This window comes from Equus caballus, chromosome 10 (genome assembly GCF_041296265.1).
Source record: "Equus caballus isolate H_3958 breed thoroughbred chromosome 10, TB-T2T, whole genome shotgun sequence".
Taxonomy (NCBI): domain Eukaryota; kingdom Metazoa; phylum Chordata; class Mammalia; order Perissodactyla; family Equidae; genus Equus; species Equus caballus.
In genome coordinates, this window is record NC_091693.1 from 62,700,338 (window position 1) to 62,720,863 (window position 20,526).

Genomic DNA, 20,526 nt, shown 5'->3' on the forward strand with positions numbered 1-20,526 from the left:
AATAATGAAAGAGGCAATCATAGGAGGATTTTGAAAGGTGAAAAGGGAAAAGCAGACTGGCTTAGGGACCCAAGACTGGAGGAACAACGCAGTAGCCAGGTATCTTATGATCCTCCTCACCCAGCAACAGAGGGCAACCCAGACCCCATGTCTCCCGAACCCCAATCTTGTGGCAGAAGATGCCCAGGTAGGCTCTCCCTCCCCTGATGGGACAGGAGTCCCACTAACAGCACCAAGCAGGCTAAGTGACACTGGCAAGGGAGAGAGAGTGGAAGCTCCTCTGGCAACAAGTGGCCACAGGGAACTACTCTTTATCCCTGTGGGCGGAAGACTTCCTTTCCCCGCCTATAGGCACAGGTCAGGGAAGGGGGAAGGGGGGTGCCTTTCGTCCCCACAGGTGGCACCAGCAGGTATCAGTGGGAAGCTTAGTGGCACTAGAAAAACCAAGCAGACCAAAATAGCACAGCAAAAGCTCTGAAAATTACATTGTCATTGGAACCACAGTCTACAAGTAGACTAGGACCTGCATGCTAATCCTAAACAGAGTGACTGCCTGCTATGACAGAACATTTAAATAGGACCTAAAACTTCCTAACACAACAGCCCAAATGTCCAGGATGCAACATAGAATCACCTGTCATACTAAGAGCCAGGAAAATGAGAAAAGACTTGAATGAAGTGACACTTGAATGAGAAAAGACAATGAAATGACACCAACACTGACATTAATCAGATGTGGGAATTATCTGACATGGATTGTAGAACAGCCATCATAAAAATGCTTCAACAAACAATTATGAATTCTCTTGAAGCAAATGAAAACAGAAAATCTCAGCAAAGAGACAGAAGTTAAAAAAAAGAACCAAATAGAAAATAAAAAACTGAAAAATACAATAAGCAAAGCAACAAAATCACTGGATGGGCTCAATTGTGGACTGGAGATGACGGGACAGAAGCAGTGAACTTGAGGACAAATAACTAGAATTCATCAAATCTGAATGGAAAAAAATAGACTGAAAAGAATATCCTTTCCCTGATGATCAATAAGAACCTCTCTTTTGCTATGTGGTGAATTGTTGCGCTCCCTGATGCATTAATCCCTACCCCCATCCTCCATAGAAGTTCAGTGGATTTCATCTCCACTCTTTGCCCTACAATCCCAAAGCTTTCTCCAAGGAGTCCCGGGACTCTAAGCTAAGAGAAAAATTTGTAACCTGCTTTGAGCTTTGTGTAACCAATGTCACTCGCTGACTCTTTCCATCTCCCATCCATCAGATACTTCTTGTGGTTCCTCATATAAAATAGCATTAAGTTGCTCCATCAGGACCCAGAATCACAGTCTCCTAGCTGGAAGCTATTTATGACAATCCTTTGAGCTCCAGAAGAAGTTAGCTCTGTACGTTTGAGAAGTAAATATTTAAATCTAAATAAATAACCGTTTATTAAGATAATACTATAAATTAGCTGTTCACTCTACAACGTAAAAAAATGTACAAAAAGTGATATAAAAAACATAATTTTAGGTACAAGTCACATTACTTTCAGAGCGAATCTTAACTTTTATCCATGACTTAATCTTTGGTTTTCCTTGCTGTCTTTGAGAAAAATGGAAATCTCCTACTTCCGGTATTTTGGACCTGTTCTCAATTATGTTTGCTGCTTCAGTTTCCATGTTATACTTTGGGAACAGTTTCAACATCTAAAGCCTTACTTTAGCTGTTTCAGCTGCTTTGTAACTTTAGGGTTTTAGAGTTTAGACTGAAAGTCTGCTGTTAACTAATTAGCTCTAGCTAATTACATGCATATTCCAATTGTCCTCGCTATCTATGCCTGAATCCACGGTAATCACTGGGACCTGAATTCTTGGCAATTCTCTCCCTTGTCAGACTTGGCTTTCCTCTGTTCTGAAACTTGCCTGCTAAACCCTCTCCTGTCTGTCTCTCTCTTCAGACCAGAAGAGTAACAGAGGAAAACATGGACTCAAATCACAAATCACAAAATGTGACTCCTGGTACTTCCTTCCCCTAAAATCAGGTTAAGTTCATTATGGTTATTCACACACAAAAAAACTCAACAAGGGCTCGTGGTGTTCTAGGCAAGGTACTGGTCTATTGAGAAAGCGGTGTTGGCAGCAACCATACTTAAGCATCTCCCAGTTAAGTCTTTCTTTCCACCTGATCTACTGGGTTTCATTTTCATGATACTTTGCATAGTTTCCCTAGCTTAAGGATCTACTTTCTGTGTGTCCATGAGCAATCTATTTAACACCTACCTCCTCCCCTGCCCAAATCTCAGTTTATGCATTTATAAAATATAAGGATTATATTAATAATATATGATTTTGTGGTAAAGATCAACTGTATTACATAGCACCTGGAATATAGCAAGCATGATAAATGTCATGGCTGTTGTCACTTTTCTTATTTCTATTCTTGAAATAAGTTGTTCCCATCTTCTTTATATAATAAATTATAAATTCCATGAGAACAGGGCAGTCTTATTCATCTTTGTATACCATTTCAGGAAGCTCTACCTCCTCAAGCTGATTGACCCTCTTTCACAGCTGCTATTGCCACCACTGTCATCACCAGTGCCATAGACTGTATCACACTCCTCCGACTAGAACTTTCTGCTACATGGGCTACAAAAAAAAATCAGGCTCAATAGCCTTCCACCTTTGGGGAAATCCCTACTTGCTTTATTATGATGTCACCAGGTATACCAGGAGAGAGCAGAGATGTCCCTGGCTCTGTTTTTCTCAAAATCCCAACTCAGAGTCACAGAGGATTGTCACTGGGGCCTCGGCATCTGCATTTCTAAGAATCACTATGTGACTTCTTGAACCATATATTAATTCCTAGTGGATGATTTAACATTATTAATTCATATAATTAATCATGATTCTACAAGATTTATTGAATCTCTTCAAGCAAGGTGAACTTTCAAGCAAGGTGAATCTGATAGGAATCTGTATGGCATCACTCTATTTCTGTTCCTGTAGATTATCATTGGGAGGGAGGGCATGGACATAAGACAGTAGTCAGAGGTAAATGCTTCTCCCACAATCATTCTACCAGGCCTAGCACCCAGCCCCTGGAATTGAAGTTGACTAAATTTTATGAGGTCCCCATTTTATAGTAATAGTTGCCTTTTCATATATATATATGTATATATATATATATTCTAAATGTGTCCCAATACAAATGTACTGATATCCATACCCAACTTAAAACTGTCTTCTAGAAACACGGCTGGAAGCTTCTTGTCCCTGTTACCACTCTGGATTTGACAGGTTTGAAGCAGTGATTTCAGGTAAGTGGGTCACTCCAAGGACTAGACTTGGTGAGAAGTATTAGGAAGCTTGATTGGTTGTTGATCTAAGCCCTAGTTTTCAATCTAGCTTTTTTGTTCTAATCTCCATCTGTCTCGCTTCTTTGTATACATCTTAATTGGTTTAGAACTGGGAACAGGAAAAGGGAGTGTTATTTAATGTCTCTTTAAGCATCCCTAGCAACTAGTGACAAATCCAAGGCAAGAAGAAAACTGGTGCACAATAAGAAAGTAGGTAGAAAAGTGAGACCGAAATAGGAAAGTAAAATAAAAACAAGGAGATATTTTTAGAATAACTACAAGCGATAAGAATGGCACTAACAACTGCTTTTGGTGTCCTTCATTATAGCCTGTTGAGGAAGAGACTATGTAGATGCTACAGTCTAGAACATTGATTTCTTTCCTCTTTACTATGCTGCCTTTATTTGCAGGTAAAAAGTTAGTAATTTGCCACTTATAGAAACATAATTAGAGGTACAGATACAGGGCACTAAGGAACTTTGTCATAAACAGAGGTGGATTAACTGATGACTTTTAACACCTACCCACCAAAAGAGAAAACTTTCACATATTTCATAACTTTTGTATAATTTAGTTCATTGGTTCTCTTATAAGTGACCCAGAAATCATGATTCAGAGGATTTGAATTGAGGTCCAGGAATTTAAACTTCTCTTAAGCTCTCTAGGTGATCTTGATGTGGACGATCTGCAGAAAGCTCTTTGAGAAACATGAGGTGAGTAGCCTCAGATTTCCTCCTCTGTAAAGAGAAGTGATGATGCTCACTTCATAGGTTTATGAGATATGAATGAGATGGTGTACACAAACACTTAGAACAGAGTCTGACACTTAGTAAGAATCCAACACATTAATTCTTCTTTTCTATTTTAGAAGGTATTTCCCACTATCCAAATGAATTACAATATAACTTCTATCCACTCCATCAGATCACAACGAATACATTCTGGTATTCAGCTGGATTTACTTCTGAATAGATTTTCTGACTGCTTAAGACTGGTCTGCCACTTGCCCCAGGTTAACATCCATTATGCTGTGTTCTAATAAATGGAAATTAAGATGGCTATCACAATATTTTTATTCTGTCCCATAAATTGAGCCTGTTGTTCATGCCTTTCTTAAATACCAAGTACCATTTGTACTTGACCTTATCTTTCCATGGCTTGATCTGTAGGGCTGAAAGCACAGCAGTTTCAGTTACGAAGGTAAAATTAGTGGAAGAAATGACCCTGGGCAGATCGTCAGTTTGGAATTCTTCACCAATCAATTCTATAATTACAAAAAAAAAGTGTTTAATATAATCTATGTTCAAGCTAAATAACCAAAAAAGCTCTGTGTGAATATGCAAAGTTTTGAAGCATCTTTTCTTTTCCTTCTTTGACATTTCAAAATATGTTGCAATGAAATAATCTAATATCTTTCTTTTTTCAACAGATCTATTTTTATGGACAATCCTTGAGCCCTCTGAACTTTTATTGGGGGAGAATCTAGTATTTAAAACATGAAAATAGGCTCTAAATCTTAGCAGAAATATCTCCTTCATGCCCATCACCACCTACAACCCTGAAGGAGGTTTTTAGTTTAAAAAAAAATTAAAAAATTATTTGCAATATATTGTTTCACATGTTGTGTTTCTGACAAAGCTAAAAGTAGATGATGCCAGGCAATCCTCTTCCAGATTAAACAATGACCATACAACAGAACCTTGAATTGTATTGCCTCAGTACCTCTTATAATTTATATTTAAAGTTCTGAGTAACCTTATTGAAAGGAAAACTGTCAAAAAATAGAAGTTCCTGAATTTATTTTTATTTGTGTGTCATTCCTTAACCTTTTTATTCAGTTGCCAGTAAGTCAGTAATAATCTTAGGTAAAGAATATGGGCATGATCAGCAAAGTATTCTTCATCTATGCTCCCCAAATACCACTTCTGACCCTCCCACCGTGAGAGTGGCTCAGAACAAATTTGCCTGTCCTGGAAATTCTTCCCCAAGTGTCCTGGTTAGAAAGCAAAGATAGGAAAAATTGTGTGAGAAGCCACATAAAAAATACTAGCTTGCACGGCTGGCCCCATGGCTGAGTGGTTGGGTTTGCGCACTCCGCTTTGGTGGCCCAGGGTTCGGATCCTGGGCACGGACATGGCACCGCTCATTGGGCCATGTTGAGGCGGCGTCCCACATGCCACAACTAGAAGGACCCACAGCTGAAATATACAATTGTGTACTGGGGGGACTTGGAGAGAAAAAAGCAGGGGGGAAAAAAAAAGAAGATTGGCAACAGTTGTTAGCTCAGGTACCAATCTTTAAAAAAAAAATGCTGGCTTGTGATTATATGTGCAAAATGAGTTTATTTACCAGGTTAGCTCTCATCAGAGAGAAGGTGGGTCTGGATGAAAATGGAAGGGTAACCCAGAGACCATGGAAAAATGCCTTGACCCACTTCTCTAGAGTTTGTGAGTAGCTTCCCACAACCTGGAGACATCATCTAATAGAAGCTGGCAGAGGGTCTGAGGGTAGGAATTCACATCAACTAACTTTTGCTCTTTTACAAACCACCCAAACTGTAGTGGCTTTAAACTTCAAAACACTATTTCTCATATATCTTTGGTTTAGCTGGGTGATTCTTCTGGTCTAGACTGGCTTGACTTGTGGCTAGATCTTGGATGGCCTTACTCACTGGGGTAGCAGTTGGCCTGTTGGTTGATCTAGAGGGCACTTCAGCTGGAACAGTTCATCTTTGCACCACACATTCTCTCATCCTCCCCAAGTCCGAACTTCTGCACAGAGCAGTCTTGGTTCCAAAAAGCAGCGAGAGAGCAAGCCCCAGTGCATAGGTACTTGTCAAGCCTGTGCTTGTATCTCTTCTGTCCCATTATCCAAAATACGTCAGGGACAAGCTCAAAGTCAGTGTGTATGGGGGCAACCCAAGAGCATAGAAATAGGGAGGGGAATTATTGCAGCCAGTTTTGCGTAGACTCTACCACAGAGTTGGGAGATACATTTGCCTTCTTTATACTTTTATCTAGGGTTGGACTTAGTCGTCAGGTTTGCCACTTTTGGTACTCTATTCCTTCAAACTTCAACTTCTATTAAAGTTCTATCTAAGATCATTGAAAAGTTGGTCTTGGGATATTTTCATTTTTGACATTCCTGTTAATTTCAGGAAGAGAGATCTTACCATTTTTCTGAAACCTAAAATCTATTAACATGGACTGCAAATATTTCAGGTAGAAATCACTAATAAACATACTGACACTACCAATTACCATATTGAATGCTGTGTCAGTCACAGTAAACCAGGTTATGCTGTGGAAATAATGAGAACAACTCCCATAGATCAGTAGCATAACCAAGAAGTTTTAAATCTTTTTCTTGCTATATGTCAATTTTATGTTGATGCAGGCTCTGCTCCACATAGTTCTCACTTTAGGACTCAGGTTGATGGAGGCTCCACCAGCTGGAAAATCACTGGTCACAACAGCAGAGGAGACACTGAGGGTTCTTACACTGGCAACGAAATGTTCTAGCCAGGAAGAGACATTTGTCATCTCCATCTCTAATCCATTGGCTAGAACTAGTCATATGGCCATGCCCAACTGTAGGTGAGACTTCCTTGTAGCCAGAAGAGGAGATGTGGATGTTGGGGAAGTATCTTCTATAGTCCACCCTTCTTGTCACCACATAGCCATGTGTCTCTTCTTCCTAGACACAGAATCTGTAACCTCCTTCCCAAGGGAGACAACCCCCAAATCCCATCCAGTTATGAAATGAAGCTCAAAATTCTGGATCTTTGACTGATTCACAGTGGTCTCCTCATTGGGTGCCTATGTGAATAACCTTGATTCCAATACATATGAACCAAAGAGGGAAGATATCTGTCTCCCACGGCCTGAACACACTCAATGTATAATGGCAGAACTGACACTGCAATCTACACTCTCATTCTAAAAGGGAGAAGAATGAAAGACACACAGTAGTCACTCATCTAAAGCAATTTGGGAATTCTGCTGGGCGGATGCTGTGAGGTCCCCAACCCAGGTATGGGGAAATCTTCCTTGATAAGGTCCTGATGTTGCTCCTTAAAAGGAGCTCATTTGTTTGTTGCTCTCACAGCTTCTGCCCCCCTCTCTCCCCCTGAGGCTCCCCCACCCCTACCCCGGACGATTCTTCCTTTTCCATTACTTCTTTGACCACATCAGAAGTGGTTGTTGGAGAATATGCCTTCCTTCGGGGCTGCACATGTTTCTCAACTCTCTCTCTGTGTAGATTCTTATGAGCTTAAGAGAAGTTGAAAGTCTAGAACATTTTCATGCAATTTTACACCAGGTTGGTAATGCCTTTGGCAGTATAACTCTCCTAGAATATAGGCTTTTCTACATGATAACAAGCCTGTTATTGATTCCACGTGCTATTAACAATATCCACAGTTTATTTTGATTTGAATTAGTTCTCTCATGTCTCTCTCTAATGGTGGATGGGTTGAAAGAGCCATATCTTACACTCTTTTTCTTGAGACATCTCATCCTAATGAAAGGATTTTTGGGTGTCACATCCTTGATTTCATGTTTGCCCTGAGATATCTTAATCCCCTTAGAGGCTAAAACCATTTTTTCCCCTGCTTTTTCTCCCCAAATACCCCCCAGTATATAGTTGTATATTTTAGTTGTGGGTCCTTCTAATTGTGGCATGTGGGATGCTGCGTCAGTGTGGCCTGATGAGCAGTGCCAAGTCAGTGCCCAGGATCTGAACCAGTGAAACCTGGGCCACTGAAGCGGAGCACGCGAACTTAACCACTCCGCCATGGGGCCAGCCCCAAGAAGTCGGTTTTTGTTTAATTTGGCTTCTGCTTCAAGGTCAATTTTTAGTTAGCCAAAGGTTTTCAAACTCTTACGTTTCATCTCATGCATGAGGTGAAAATGTAGCTGCTTTTTAAAATATTGCAAGACCTTGGATTTCTGACCCTCTGGTGGCTATAATAATAAATATATCCTTTCTGCCTCAAAAGTGTGGGAGAATTGGATGAAAGTAGTGCAAGTATTCATTTATTCAATCTATTCTATGATTATTTATTGTGTACCTACTCTAAAGAGTAAAAGCAAGCAAAAACATCTGTCTTCGTGAGGCTAAATTAATATTACACTGTAGCATATGAAAATGATGCTACTGATGTGCTATCATTAAGTCTTGAATCTTAGTTTTCCAGAACTAAGGGAATGGAGATAAATTTCCTACTAATCTGTATAGTTTCTGTTTTAATAGTGCCCTTAAGCGATAGCGGGGCAGTATTAGGGCTGTGTGCTGTCCCCAGCATCCGGCCTGGATGCTCAAATCCACTGGTCTCCAAATAGGATGAGCACAGAAGACAATCCAATGAAGAATGAGAAATCCATAGTTACAATTTGATTTTTATCTCATTATTTTAAATTTCTACTTTGTACATGGTTTACAATGTACAAAATGTATTAGTACACAAGTACATGCACAAAACCTGTAAATAAATGAATACATATATATTGGAAGTGCGTGCTCCAATTTTTTTTTACTGATGGGGTGCCAACATAAAATTTTAACATCATGGCTCTATTAATTTAAAGTACAAGTAAAATAGAAAGTTTAGACAGGAACAATGACGTTTTCAGAAGTTGGAGGTAGATGAGCAAGTTCGAATAAAAAAAGTTGGGGTCTACAGATCAATGTAGGCTATGAACTATAATAATAAATCACCTTCCTGTCAAGTATTCCTTTTCTCCTGGTCATTTTATGTGACCAGACTACCCACTCAGAGGAGGCTTTACTGGCTATTTCTAGTCAACTGCCTTAAAGCCCTGAATTAGGCAGACTCACCCAAAGTTTGGCATTTTAGACATTAACAATTTTTAAGTGACATCTAATTTTTCAGAAATTTATTGAATTTTCAGATAACTCATGAGATTTTATAAATTCTGATTAAGAGAACATTAAAAATAAGAAAATGTTCAAACAGATAAAATTGGAGAGACTAGTATGATAAACTACCATATACCTATTATTGAGATTCAACACATCAAAATTTTGCCACATTTGCTTCATTGTGGCATTTTTTGAAGATCATCTTTTTTAACAATCGAGTTTTCAAAAAATGGAAAGGTTTTTAACAGTGTTTTCCATAGAAGTAGCATTAATAATTTGTTATACTTTACTGTTTTTATTAAAAAATTTTTGAATATGTAGTATACTCCCATGGTTCAAATATCAAAACTACATAACAAGCATATATTATGTCTTCCCCGACTTTCTGTTCCCATCCACTCTGATCTCCCTATCTGTCCCCCAATCGGCAACTGTTTCATTTTTTGTGTATCCTTCGAGTGTTTCTATATGCAAATAACAACAAATATAAATATATATATTCTCATTATCGCCTCTCTTTTAAACACAAAGGCAGCATGTGTGGTGTTTGCCATGCAGCTTCTTATATTTAACAATGTATTCTGGAGTCCTTTCCGTATTAAGTATACAGAGAGATTTTACATTCACTGTATCAATGTGCCATTGTTTGTTTATTAACCCAGCCCCTGTGGATGGACACAGGTTACTTCCATTCTTTCATTACGATAAAAATGTTCAATCCTAGTACACACATAATTTGCTATGTGAGCACTTATATCTGTCAGACACTTTCCCAGAAGAGGGATTCTAGGTCATAGGGTTTATTGATAATTTAAATAGATTTCACCAAATTGCCCTTTCTAAACGTTATGCCCCGTGTGCACTCCCACAGCAGTGTATGAAAGTAGTGGTTTACCCACAGCCTTACTGACAGAGTGTGCTGTCAAACTGCAGCAGTTTTGCCAGCTCCAGAGGCAGGCACAAGTTGTCATAATTTTTACAAATGTTAAACTCTCAGCCCATTTTTCATTTTTCTCTTTGACATTTCTATAGGTGAGGGAGAGTTCAATAGATACCTTACAATTTGGGTGACAGTGCTTGCTTTATAAACTTTTTTTTTTTTTTTTATTAACGTTATGATAGATTACAACCTTGTGAGATTTCAGTTGTACATTTTTGTTAGTCCTGTTGTGGGTACACCACTTCCCCCTCTGTGCCCTCCCCCCTCCCCCCCTTTTCCCTGGTAACCACCGATCAGATCTCCTTATCAGTATACTAATTTCCACCTATGAGTGGAGTCATATAGAGTTCGTCTTTCTCTGACTGACTTATTTCGCTTAACATAATACCCTCGAGGTCCATCCACGTTGTTGTGAATGGGCCAATTTTGTCTTTTTTTATGGCTGAGTAGTATTCCATTGTGTATATATACCACATCTTCTTTATCCAATCATCAGTTTCTGGGCATGTAGGCTGGTTCCACATCTTGGCTATTGTAAATAATGCTGCGATGAACATAGGGGTGCAACGGACTCTTGAGATTTCTGATATCAGGTTCTTAGGATAGATACCCAGTAATGGGATGGCTGGGTCATAGGGTATTTCTATTTTTAACTTTTTGAGAAATCTCCATACTGTTTTCCATAGTGGCTGTACCAGTTTGCATTCCCACCAACAGTGTATGAGGGTTCCTCTTTCTCCACAACCTCTCCAACATTTGTCACTCTTGGTTTTGGATGTTTTTGCCAATCTAACGGGTGTAAGGTGATATCTTAGTGTAGTTTTGATTTGCATTTCCCTGATGATTAGCGATGATGAACATCTTTTCATGTGTCTATTGGCCATATTCATATCTTCTTTTGAGAAATGTCTGTTCATGTCCTCTGCCCATTTTTTGATCGGGTTGTTTGTTTTTTTGTTGTTAAGCAGTGTGAGTTCTTTGTATATTATGGAGATTAACCCTTTGTCGGATAAGTGGCTTGTAAATATTTTTTCCCAATTAGTGAGCTGTTTTTTTGTTTCAATCCTGTTTTCCCTTGCCTTGAAGAAGCTCTTTAGTCTGATGAAGTCCCATTTGTTTATTCTTTCTATTGTTTCCCTCAACTGAGGAGTTACAGTGTCCGAAAAGATTCTTTTGAAACTGATGTCAAAGAGTGTACTGCTGCTTTATAAACTTTTAATTTTGAAAATAAGATAAGTTATATTTGTGATAGGCATACAGAAGTCTAAAACAAACATTTGTGACAGGAGTTATTTCTTTTACTATAATACGTGGGAGAAAAACCCCTATGTGGATCTAGTCAGTTCTCTGCAGAAAGATGCTTATTTTTCAGTGAAGAAGCAAAATCATCTAGTTCTAACAATGACAGATATGGGTTGACTTGTGCCCTCTTCAAAAGACGTTGCAGTCCTAACCCCCACTACCTGTGAGTGTGACCTTATTTGGAAATAGGGTCTTTGCAGATGATCAAGTGAAGATGAGTCATTAGAGAGGAGTCTAGCAAACAAATACAATACTATCCTTTCCTTATTCTTAAACTCTATTTTAAAAATTATTTTAGAGCAGAAGAATAAATATGCAAAGAACCTGGTTTTTCAATAGTATAACACTAAATACTTGTAATTCATAAATATGATGATATGATTTCTGGGATTTACTTTCATATACTCCAGTCATAAAAAAAGGGGAGTAAGATATAACACACTGCATCCTATATATATATATATATATATATATATATATATATATATATATTTTAAAGATCTCATTTTTCCTTCTTCTCCCCAAAGCCCCCCAGTACATAGTTGTGTATATATATATATATATATATATATATATATATATTTTTTTTTTTTTTTAGTTGTGGGTCCTTCTAGTTGCGGCATGTGGGATGCTGCCTCAGCACGGCTTGACGAGCAGTGCTAGGTCTGAATCCAGGATCTGAACCCTGGGCCACCAAGGGGAGCGAGCGAACTTAACTACTCAGCCACGGGGCTGGCCCCTACATCCTATATTTTCTAAATGTCTTGTTAATTATTTGCTTGAAAATGTAATCAAGGTGCACTCTCATGCACTAATTTAAAAACAACATTTCTTTCACACCCACTAAGTGCCAGGCACTGTTGTCAGCATTGGAGATATTAAGAATCAGAGCCTGTTCTCTCATGGAGTAACCATCAGATATAATTTTAAGAGAAAAGCAAATTATCACCATGGCTCCACGTAGAAATATTCGCTTTCAGAAAGAAATTGTCAAGAGCCATACACAAATGACAAATCCATTTGCCTTTAACTTTCTCTTGAGGCTTTTCAACCATTTCTAATCATGCTAAGATATTCTTTAGTTAAGTTCTTAGCCTATGAAAGTTCATTTTCTCTCATTCCTAGCACCTGATATGAAATAATACATTAAGTATTATAATGTCTCATTTTTTATTTTTATGACAGCAGCACGATGCCATGATGATAACTGCTTTGAAATCAAAAAGAAAGATGACCTCTTGATTGTTTAGAATACCAACTCTAGGTTAAGTTTTCATTTTTATTTTCTGTTTACAATTCTTCTCAGGACTTTAAACAGGTATACATAAATATACCTAAAGTCTTCTAAGGCACCTACAAGACATAGTTATTGAAAAAAAATGTTCATTTTGTAAGTGCATCATTTGTAAGCTCCACTCATAAATAAAAAATTACTATAATGCTTTTAAGTCAAAGCATATTATATTTCAGATGGTGATATATAATTAATTGCTCTGTTTTTCATTTCTAGTGATCAATGTCTGCATCCTTTTCCACTAAATTATACTTGGAATCATAATGTAAAGTATGTAACATTATAACAAATCAATTGCAATTGATTGATACAATGGTTATAACTAAGAATTGTATCTAAAAGAATCTTCTGTACTACTCCATGATAAATGTCAAAAATACTTCAAAAATACTTCACGTACTTGCCAATGAAAAAGCACCCTTAAAGTCAGTCACATTCTACACAGGCTTAATGGAAAGTTGGGCAGTCATCTAGAGAACTTGCCAAAGGTAGCCAATCTGGAAAATTCTTAGGGGGGGTCACAGTGGGATTTTGCTTCTGATCAGTTTGTCTGCACTTATCTCACCCTCAGGCCAGAAGTGTTTTTTCTAGATGGTGGGTATCCCTGACAGATGGACTGCTTTCCTAATCCTAATCCAGGAAGTGGACTGAAGAATATAGTCATCACCACACAGCAGTGGTTTAGAGATTTGCCTTTTACTCATAGGTTATCCAACTAACTTGCCTTTATTAATCATGTTCAAAGTTTTCCACTTTTGTTTTTATATCCACATACATATGTTTATTTTTGAACACATCTGGGTTTAGGTTGCTGAAATATTTAATCCTTTTAATCAGTTCTACCAAATAGCCTGTATTTGATCAGACCAGATCACAGATCACAAGGCTATGTTCACTTTTGTAGCTGGACAGGCCAAGGTTGACCAGGACTATTTGCTTTTGAGAGTATAAAGAGAAAGCTTGAGTGACAAGAAAGAAGGAAGTTATTGGGAAGAAAATAATATGAGAGAAGGCAGTGACATTTTGAGATGACATACCAAAATACCATGGTTAGTATTTTGTGATAAATAATTAGATATTTTTAGGTTTATATATTTATATTTACATAATTATATATAATTAAATATATTTAATTTATAATAATTTAAATATAATTAAATATATAAATATATTTAGATATATTTAAGTTAGATAATTTTGTGATATGTGATAAACACATATCACAGTACTTTTGGCCACAATCTTTCGGCATTTTGTGAGATCATTAAGGTACGTGTTCAATTTGTGGTTGAGGATTTTATCCTTGAGGAAAGCAGAATGTAGAACACAGCTGACAACAGCTTCCCCAAACTTCCGACACTATCTAGGAAGCTCCCTGGTTTCTGAGATTCATAACCACTGATTACTTTGGGTTGCACAGATAGGAATTCACTATCTCTTGGTACCTGCAGAGCGTCTGTCAGCTAAGGAGGGCTGAGGAGACGATTTGGGACGTTCTTCCACTTTCGCTCGCCCCCCCTCCCCGAGCAGCCCAGGACCCGGCGCCGCGCGCGGCCGGAGCTGAGTCTCAGGCCCGGACACTCGCAGGCTCCACGAGATCAGCCGGCGGCAGGCACCGTGCGCGCGCCCACACCGCGCAGGGACGCGCCTTCGGGGCGGGAGAGGCGGCGCGCGTCCCCGGGCGCCCGCGGGGCAAGCTCCGGCGCCGCGTGCGCGCCCGGCCGGCCCGAGAATGAATGGAAAGTTCAATCTCGCGCGCTCGGAGCGGGCAGCCAATGACGCGGCCGGGAGCGGCGGCGGGCAGGTGTGCGCGTGCCGCCGCCTGACGCAGGGCTCGAGTCGAGCCGCCCGGTGCCGCCGCCGCGCCCCGCGGCCCCCCCGGCCCGGCCCCCTCCTCCCCGTGCCCCGCCACCCGCCGGGCTGCGGCGGCGGAGCGGCGGCGACAGCGGATTCGGCGGCCGGCAGCCGAGCGCCGCCCTCGCTCCCCAGCCCCTCCGCGCCGCGTCCCCTCGCCGGCTCCAAATGTGCTGACCCTCCCGGCCCCGCCGCGCGCCGCGCAGCCCGGTTCTCCGGCCGCCGCGCTCCCTCAGGAAGTGACAGACGCCAGGCCCCTTCCTCCGGCCCGTCCCCCCGGACTGAACGCCACCCGCGTACTCACACCCTCTCCCCGCTCAACCCCGGGCTGGCGACGCGACCATGAGGCCCCGGAGGTAAGCGGCGCGCCCCGCGGCCGGCCGGGCGCGAGTGGGGCCGGGTGTGCGCGCGCTGCGGACGCCGCTCGCGGCCCCGGGGCCGGCACGTGAGCAACGTCGAGGGGAGCTCGGTGCCGGGGAGCAGGAAGAAAGGAGGCGGCGCGCGCGCCAGGGACGGGGGAGGACGGGGCGCGGTGGGGAAGTGACAGGTCTCGCAGCAAGTTGCCGTGCGGGAGCCGGAGCCCGGTCCTTCCCTCGCCGGCCTGATTTATTGCCCCCGTGTTACCGCGGAGATGCGGGCGCGCGATGTACTTCCGGGTTCACACCTTTCTTTCCCCGCTCCGCGCCGCTGGCTCGGCGCTCGGTGCGGGCGCTGCGGGCCCCGCCCGGCAGCTGGAGCGGGCTGGGGGCGGCAGGCACTGGCCGGGAGCGGGCACGAGCGACTCGGGGCGCGACGTTGCGGCGCGGGCTGGGGGCCCGGGGACCGGTCCGCGCGGCGGGTGCGGGCGCCTTGGACACGCCGGGCCGCGCCGCCAGGGGGCGTCCGCTCCTGCCCTTCGCGCACTCCGCCAACGGAGCTGCTTTGTAGCCGGCAGGCGTCGGGGATCCTGTTTGCTTCGGTGTCGGTGATGTAAATTCATGAATTAAAATTAAGGATTTGAGGAGATCGGAGAAAAACGCACTTGGCTTTCGGTTGCTTTTGAAAAGAACAGAACCAAAGAGGAAACGATGCGTTCGCAGGAGCATTAACTGACTACTGACTGGAACCCTGGATGCGGGTGCATTCCGAGGATTTGTACTCCAAAAACTTTTTTTTTTAATTGCACGTTGGTAAATACTGAGTGTTTTCGAGTAACATCTTACAGTATGTATTTAGTGTCCTCATTGCGGAAATTTCTTAAATGTAAGTAATAGTCCGCCATTTTGAATTGTTTCATGTAACACAGACTGAAATCTTAGGTTCCTGTGTTTCTTTGAGTTCCTATCTGTGGATTTGTTTTCGTCCATAGGTTTTTAAGGTTGCCAGGTATTACTGTGCATAGAACTAAATTCTCCAGGGCGATTTTTATATTTACAATTGTTAATGCAAGGGAAAAATAAATTATGCTCGTGTTTTATTGTAGTTTTTGTTTCTTGGTCACAAATATTGTGGAAGTTAAAATTACACATGACAACTAGTATTAGAATGAATTTAACACGTTTTACAACGTTGTTGGCAAAGTATGACTTAAAGTGATTTTTACTCTAATCAAAAGAAATCCTCATGTTTCATTTTTTGTGCAGATTATTACCATATTTAGTTAGGTGGTAATGCAAAGACTCTTTAAAATGCGTCTGTTGGTAAAGCGAAATTTTAAGTCCACTAATAAGTTATAAGAGATCACAATTTAATTTATAAAAGATTTCAGGGAAACTTTAAAATTTAAAATTGAATTCTTGGCAATTTATGCCAGTTTTATGTGATTTTCAAAATATAAATTTGATTGTTATGAAATTTACGCCATGTTTTTTTTCCTGCTATGGATTTGTACAGAATTGATAGAAGAGTCATGCTACAAATTAACATAACATGTAATAGTCAGTATTCCATTTCGATTAATAATTAGACCCTTGTCCATTTGGGGGACACTTCTTGCTTTCCAAATTCTTTATCTGTGAATGTATAAAATAGGACAGTCCAGTGTGCCTCAATTTCCTAAAGAGTTTTAGAAATTAAACAGGCACAGGCCTCTTTCTAGTACTTGGTGGGGAGGGGAAGATGCTACAAATGAATGAAATGCTTTATTTGACTTTTCAATTTTACATATAGGATCAGCTAATCGTTGCTTGATAGTAAAATGTCATAAGAATTTAAGGGTCTGAATCAACTTGTAATGCATATTGGTTATTAGAACTGTTTATAGGTGCTTTTCAATTAATAGCTCTGGAACCAAATGATTCAAGGATCAATTCTCATTAATCCTTGTCAAATCGTAGAGTGTCGTCTTATATGTCTGTGCCAAACTTCTTTCAGAAACAATGAAAAATTTGTTGTGAAATTAATCAGGATTTAAATAAAAAATCTGTTATGGGGGAAATACAGCTAACTATACTTCTTTGTAAGTGGAGCAGATTGAATTTTAATATGGTAATGCTCAAAGTTAGTTTTCAGAGTGATTTATTTTAAAATGTGTTGCACATGTAAATTTCAAAAAACCACCAGAATTTTAGTAAATATAGTGGATTTAAGGGTTTTCTTTTCCTGTTTACCCTGAAGAAAGAGAAGATTAAACAGATCTTACCTGTCTGATAGTTTGATAATGTTTGGTATCTGATCATGTAACTTTCTTTGGTATTTGTAACACGCTGCTATTATAATTTAAAAACCATGATTAAGGGAAAGATAGGTTATTAAATAGAACATTTGCATAACAGTCTTCAGGTCTAGGACGGAAGTCTCTCTAAAATTGTTGAAGGGCTATTCATAACTACCAAAATTGGGGACTGTATTAGAAAGCTCAGGTCAAGAAATGATCTGTAAACATTTCTCTTAATCCATAGTTGAAATGATTGAGAAAAAAGGAAAGTGGAGATTCAGAGATGAATCAATTTAGAAGTAATTAAAGCTATTGATTATGAAAGGGACATTATAAATTTTTGGTCAGCTAAAGAGTTGTTTTATGTGGTAATTTTTAGTAGAATCTTATTTTCTTATAAAATTCTATCATCCATAAATGCCCAAAGTTTTTATATTTAAATGGTTTAGAACCTTTGCCTGATTTTCTTGCCTTTTAAAGGGACTGTATTTTCTTTACAAATATGTACTGTTTTTAATGAACGACAAGGAAAAAAATTTCTAGCTTGCCAAACAGAACAATGAAAACTCTTTACATTAAGACACTTGATTGATTTATATGAACATATATAGGAATATATGAAATATAGAATCATAGCGGTTTAAGAAACTTGCCCAGTATGTACATGTATACTGTGTTGGATTTCTCCGACACAATGACTCTCTCTGAAGTCGCTGACCATAGTGCTGAACCAAGACAGCCATATTGGTCACTGCTAAGTCGGACTGAAAACTGTACACAGAAATTGTGTAAAGGTTCAAGTAACATAATCATTGTAGGAAATATATACATATATTTCACATATGCTTTTTCATGTATTCTTTTTACTCAGCTGTATTGAAATCAACCAGAAATTGTAAAAAGAAATTTTATCCCTTAAGTATATTAATTTACTGTATAACACTGATTTTGAATAATGTCAGTGAAATCAATGGGATCAGTGCTAGTCTTTCTCTTTCTTTGAAAGCTGCTGCTTGCTGATGAAGACAAGATTTTAAAACCAATTTAAGCAACCAATGAGTTCTCTCAAAAACTGTGCAATTTTAGTTGACATCATTGTAAGGTTGAGTATGAACTTGATGTTTGTAATTTTTGATTCAGGTTTATATTCTAGCACCATCGAAACCAACGTCAAAACATGTGATTATCAAAATTAATAAAATTAGAAATCACTCATGAAGTAAATTCTACTTAAAAACAATAATGTATGCAATTTTCTAAATGTAGAGAAAAATATAGATTGTGAGATTATAATGATCTTGACTTAGCACTTTGGAGAAATTTTCTATTGTTTGAAGCAGGACAAACACCAGGCTGTCACTGCTTAAAATATTATTGTGTTCTACATTGTGAAATGAACACTGGTATGAAACCATTGTAGAAATTACCTGAAAGGGAATGTTGTAATACGTTTAATATTTCAGTAAAATGTGCTATTTTAGGCATAGAACTTTCACATTATTTTCCTAAAAATAGAATGGGTTGATATGCAGGATCATCAAATTAAGGGTCAAAGGTGACAAACCAGGACAAAGGGCATGCAGCTCATTTTCAAGCAATCAGTTTCTAGTTTTTTCATGGCTGAACAAAAGCTTAATTATATAGAAAAAAGGACTTAGTGTTGAATGACCAGTTCTAATGGTGGAAAAACATGTTTTAAATTTTCTAGATATTTTCAAGTCAGTATTTCTTATTCGGGAATGCAAGACCTGAAATGCTAATGTTATATATGTCAAAAAATTCCCACATGTAACATTTTTTTCAAATTCTACAGAAACATTTCAACTAGAATAATGAAGACTGTATAGGTTAAAAACAGACTTTACTGTTTTTGTAGATTTAAAATTTTAGGAAAAATCTGTAAATTATGTTTTATCTTTTTGCATTAGTCTCTTAGTATAATCTCCTCTGCTAGTTAAAATCCTATTATTTTAATTTAATATTACATTTATTATACCTTTAGATCATCACTGACAGTGATGTAAAGGTGAGCAGCCTCTAAAACATCTCTTGATCTTTATTATATTAAAATGTTTATTGAAACTATTTCAGATGCATTAAAAGTTCTCATTTAGTTGTTAATCTCTTGTGATATAAATTTTTAACTATTAAATATGTTGTATGTTAAAACTTAAAATGTATCAAATAAAATTTTCTTGTTAGAATCTTAAGTAGGAATGTTTGAGTTTACTTAGAATCAATTTTATTTATCCTATCAAGAAGCTACTTTAAAGCTTGTATCTTAAAGTTATGATGGACCTTCAACATATATGTGATTAACTTCTTTAAGAGAGGAATTTTGCCATTCTTTTGACACTTTTTAATCTAAAAACTATTGTTTGTTTTTTTATTCAGTGTTATCTCAACAGTGACTCAGCTATGAGCTTTATTATATAAAATTGTTGTTTTATATGGTGGAAAAGACAAACCATTTGCATTAGCAAAACCAACTCTACTGTGACTCAGTTGTGTTAAACTTCACATTGAAGTTAAAGAATTCTGTTTACCAACTGACATTTGTGCCATAGTCAATGCCTTAAACAATCTTGACAATATGCCAGTTGACTTAAATTATTATCCATTGAAATTTTTTATGTTCTAGAATAAACTATTTTTTCCTACAGTATCTGAAGAGAATGCTAGAGCTGCCCATATCTTACGTAAAACCAATAAAATTTCGATTTGTAAAATGGTTGAGAAAGTTAATTCATCTCTGATTCAGCAGTGTTATAAATATTGGCCTCTAATTTGAGGTTAAGTGTTTACATATGTATTATAAGTAGTAAAAATAATAGTGTATTATGATTTACTTCATAAATATGAAAATATCAATCTTGAAATGTTGTTTCTAAAGTAATATAATTTTTTTCATTTTCTCAGATAATGTTCAAAATATTTCAGCAAATGTGAAGTTTTCTATTTTGACACTGCAATACCTACGTTTTTTCAACTGTATAAAGTCACACGAAATTTTTTGTCGTACTTTGGTTTTAAGTAGATTTTTTTCTTTAAATTTTCTGTACCTATATATAATTGAGGGTACAACATTTTCAGTTTTATCTAAGATTACAGTAGGAAGTTCAGTTAAATTACAAAATAATTTATCCTGATTTTGCTTAGGCAGCATTTGAATTTAGTCTATTGTCTAATTTGCAAAAAAATAATTACAGTGAAGGGTTTTAATACATATTAAACATTCCTATAGAAGACAGTATGAGAAAACATTTT

General features: G+C 38.6%; 1 protein-coding gene across 5 annotated transcripts in view; it reads left to right on the top strand.

The window, feature by feature from the left end:
* Nucleotides 1-2,789: 2,789 nt before the first annotated feature.
* LIN28B (lin-28 homolog B) overlaps nucleotides 2,790-20,526 on the top strand; it is a 151,247-nt gene continuing 133,510 nt past the window's right edge. Inside the window, exons 1-2 of one of the 5 annotated variants that reach the window (XM_070223617.1) lie at nucleotides 2,790-2,951; nucleotides 3,244-3,312. The gene's annotated coding sequence lies outside the window, so the exon portion shown is untranslated. Of the gene's footprint in view, nucleotides 2,952-3,243; nucleotides 3,313-14,626; nucleotides 14,981-15,442; nucleotides 15,867-20,526 lie in introns of those variants that run through there. The other 4 variants (XM_023650862.2, XM_070223620.1, XM_070223619.1 and 1 more) reach the window with 4 other exon arrangements.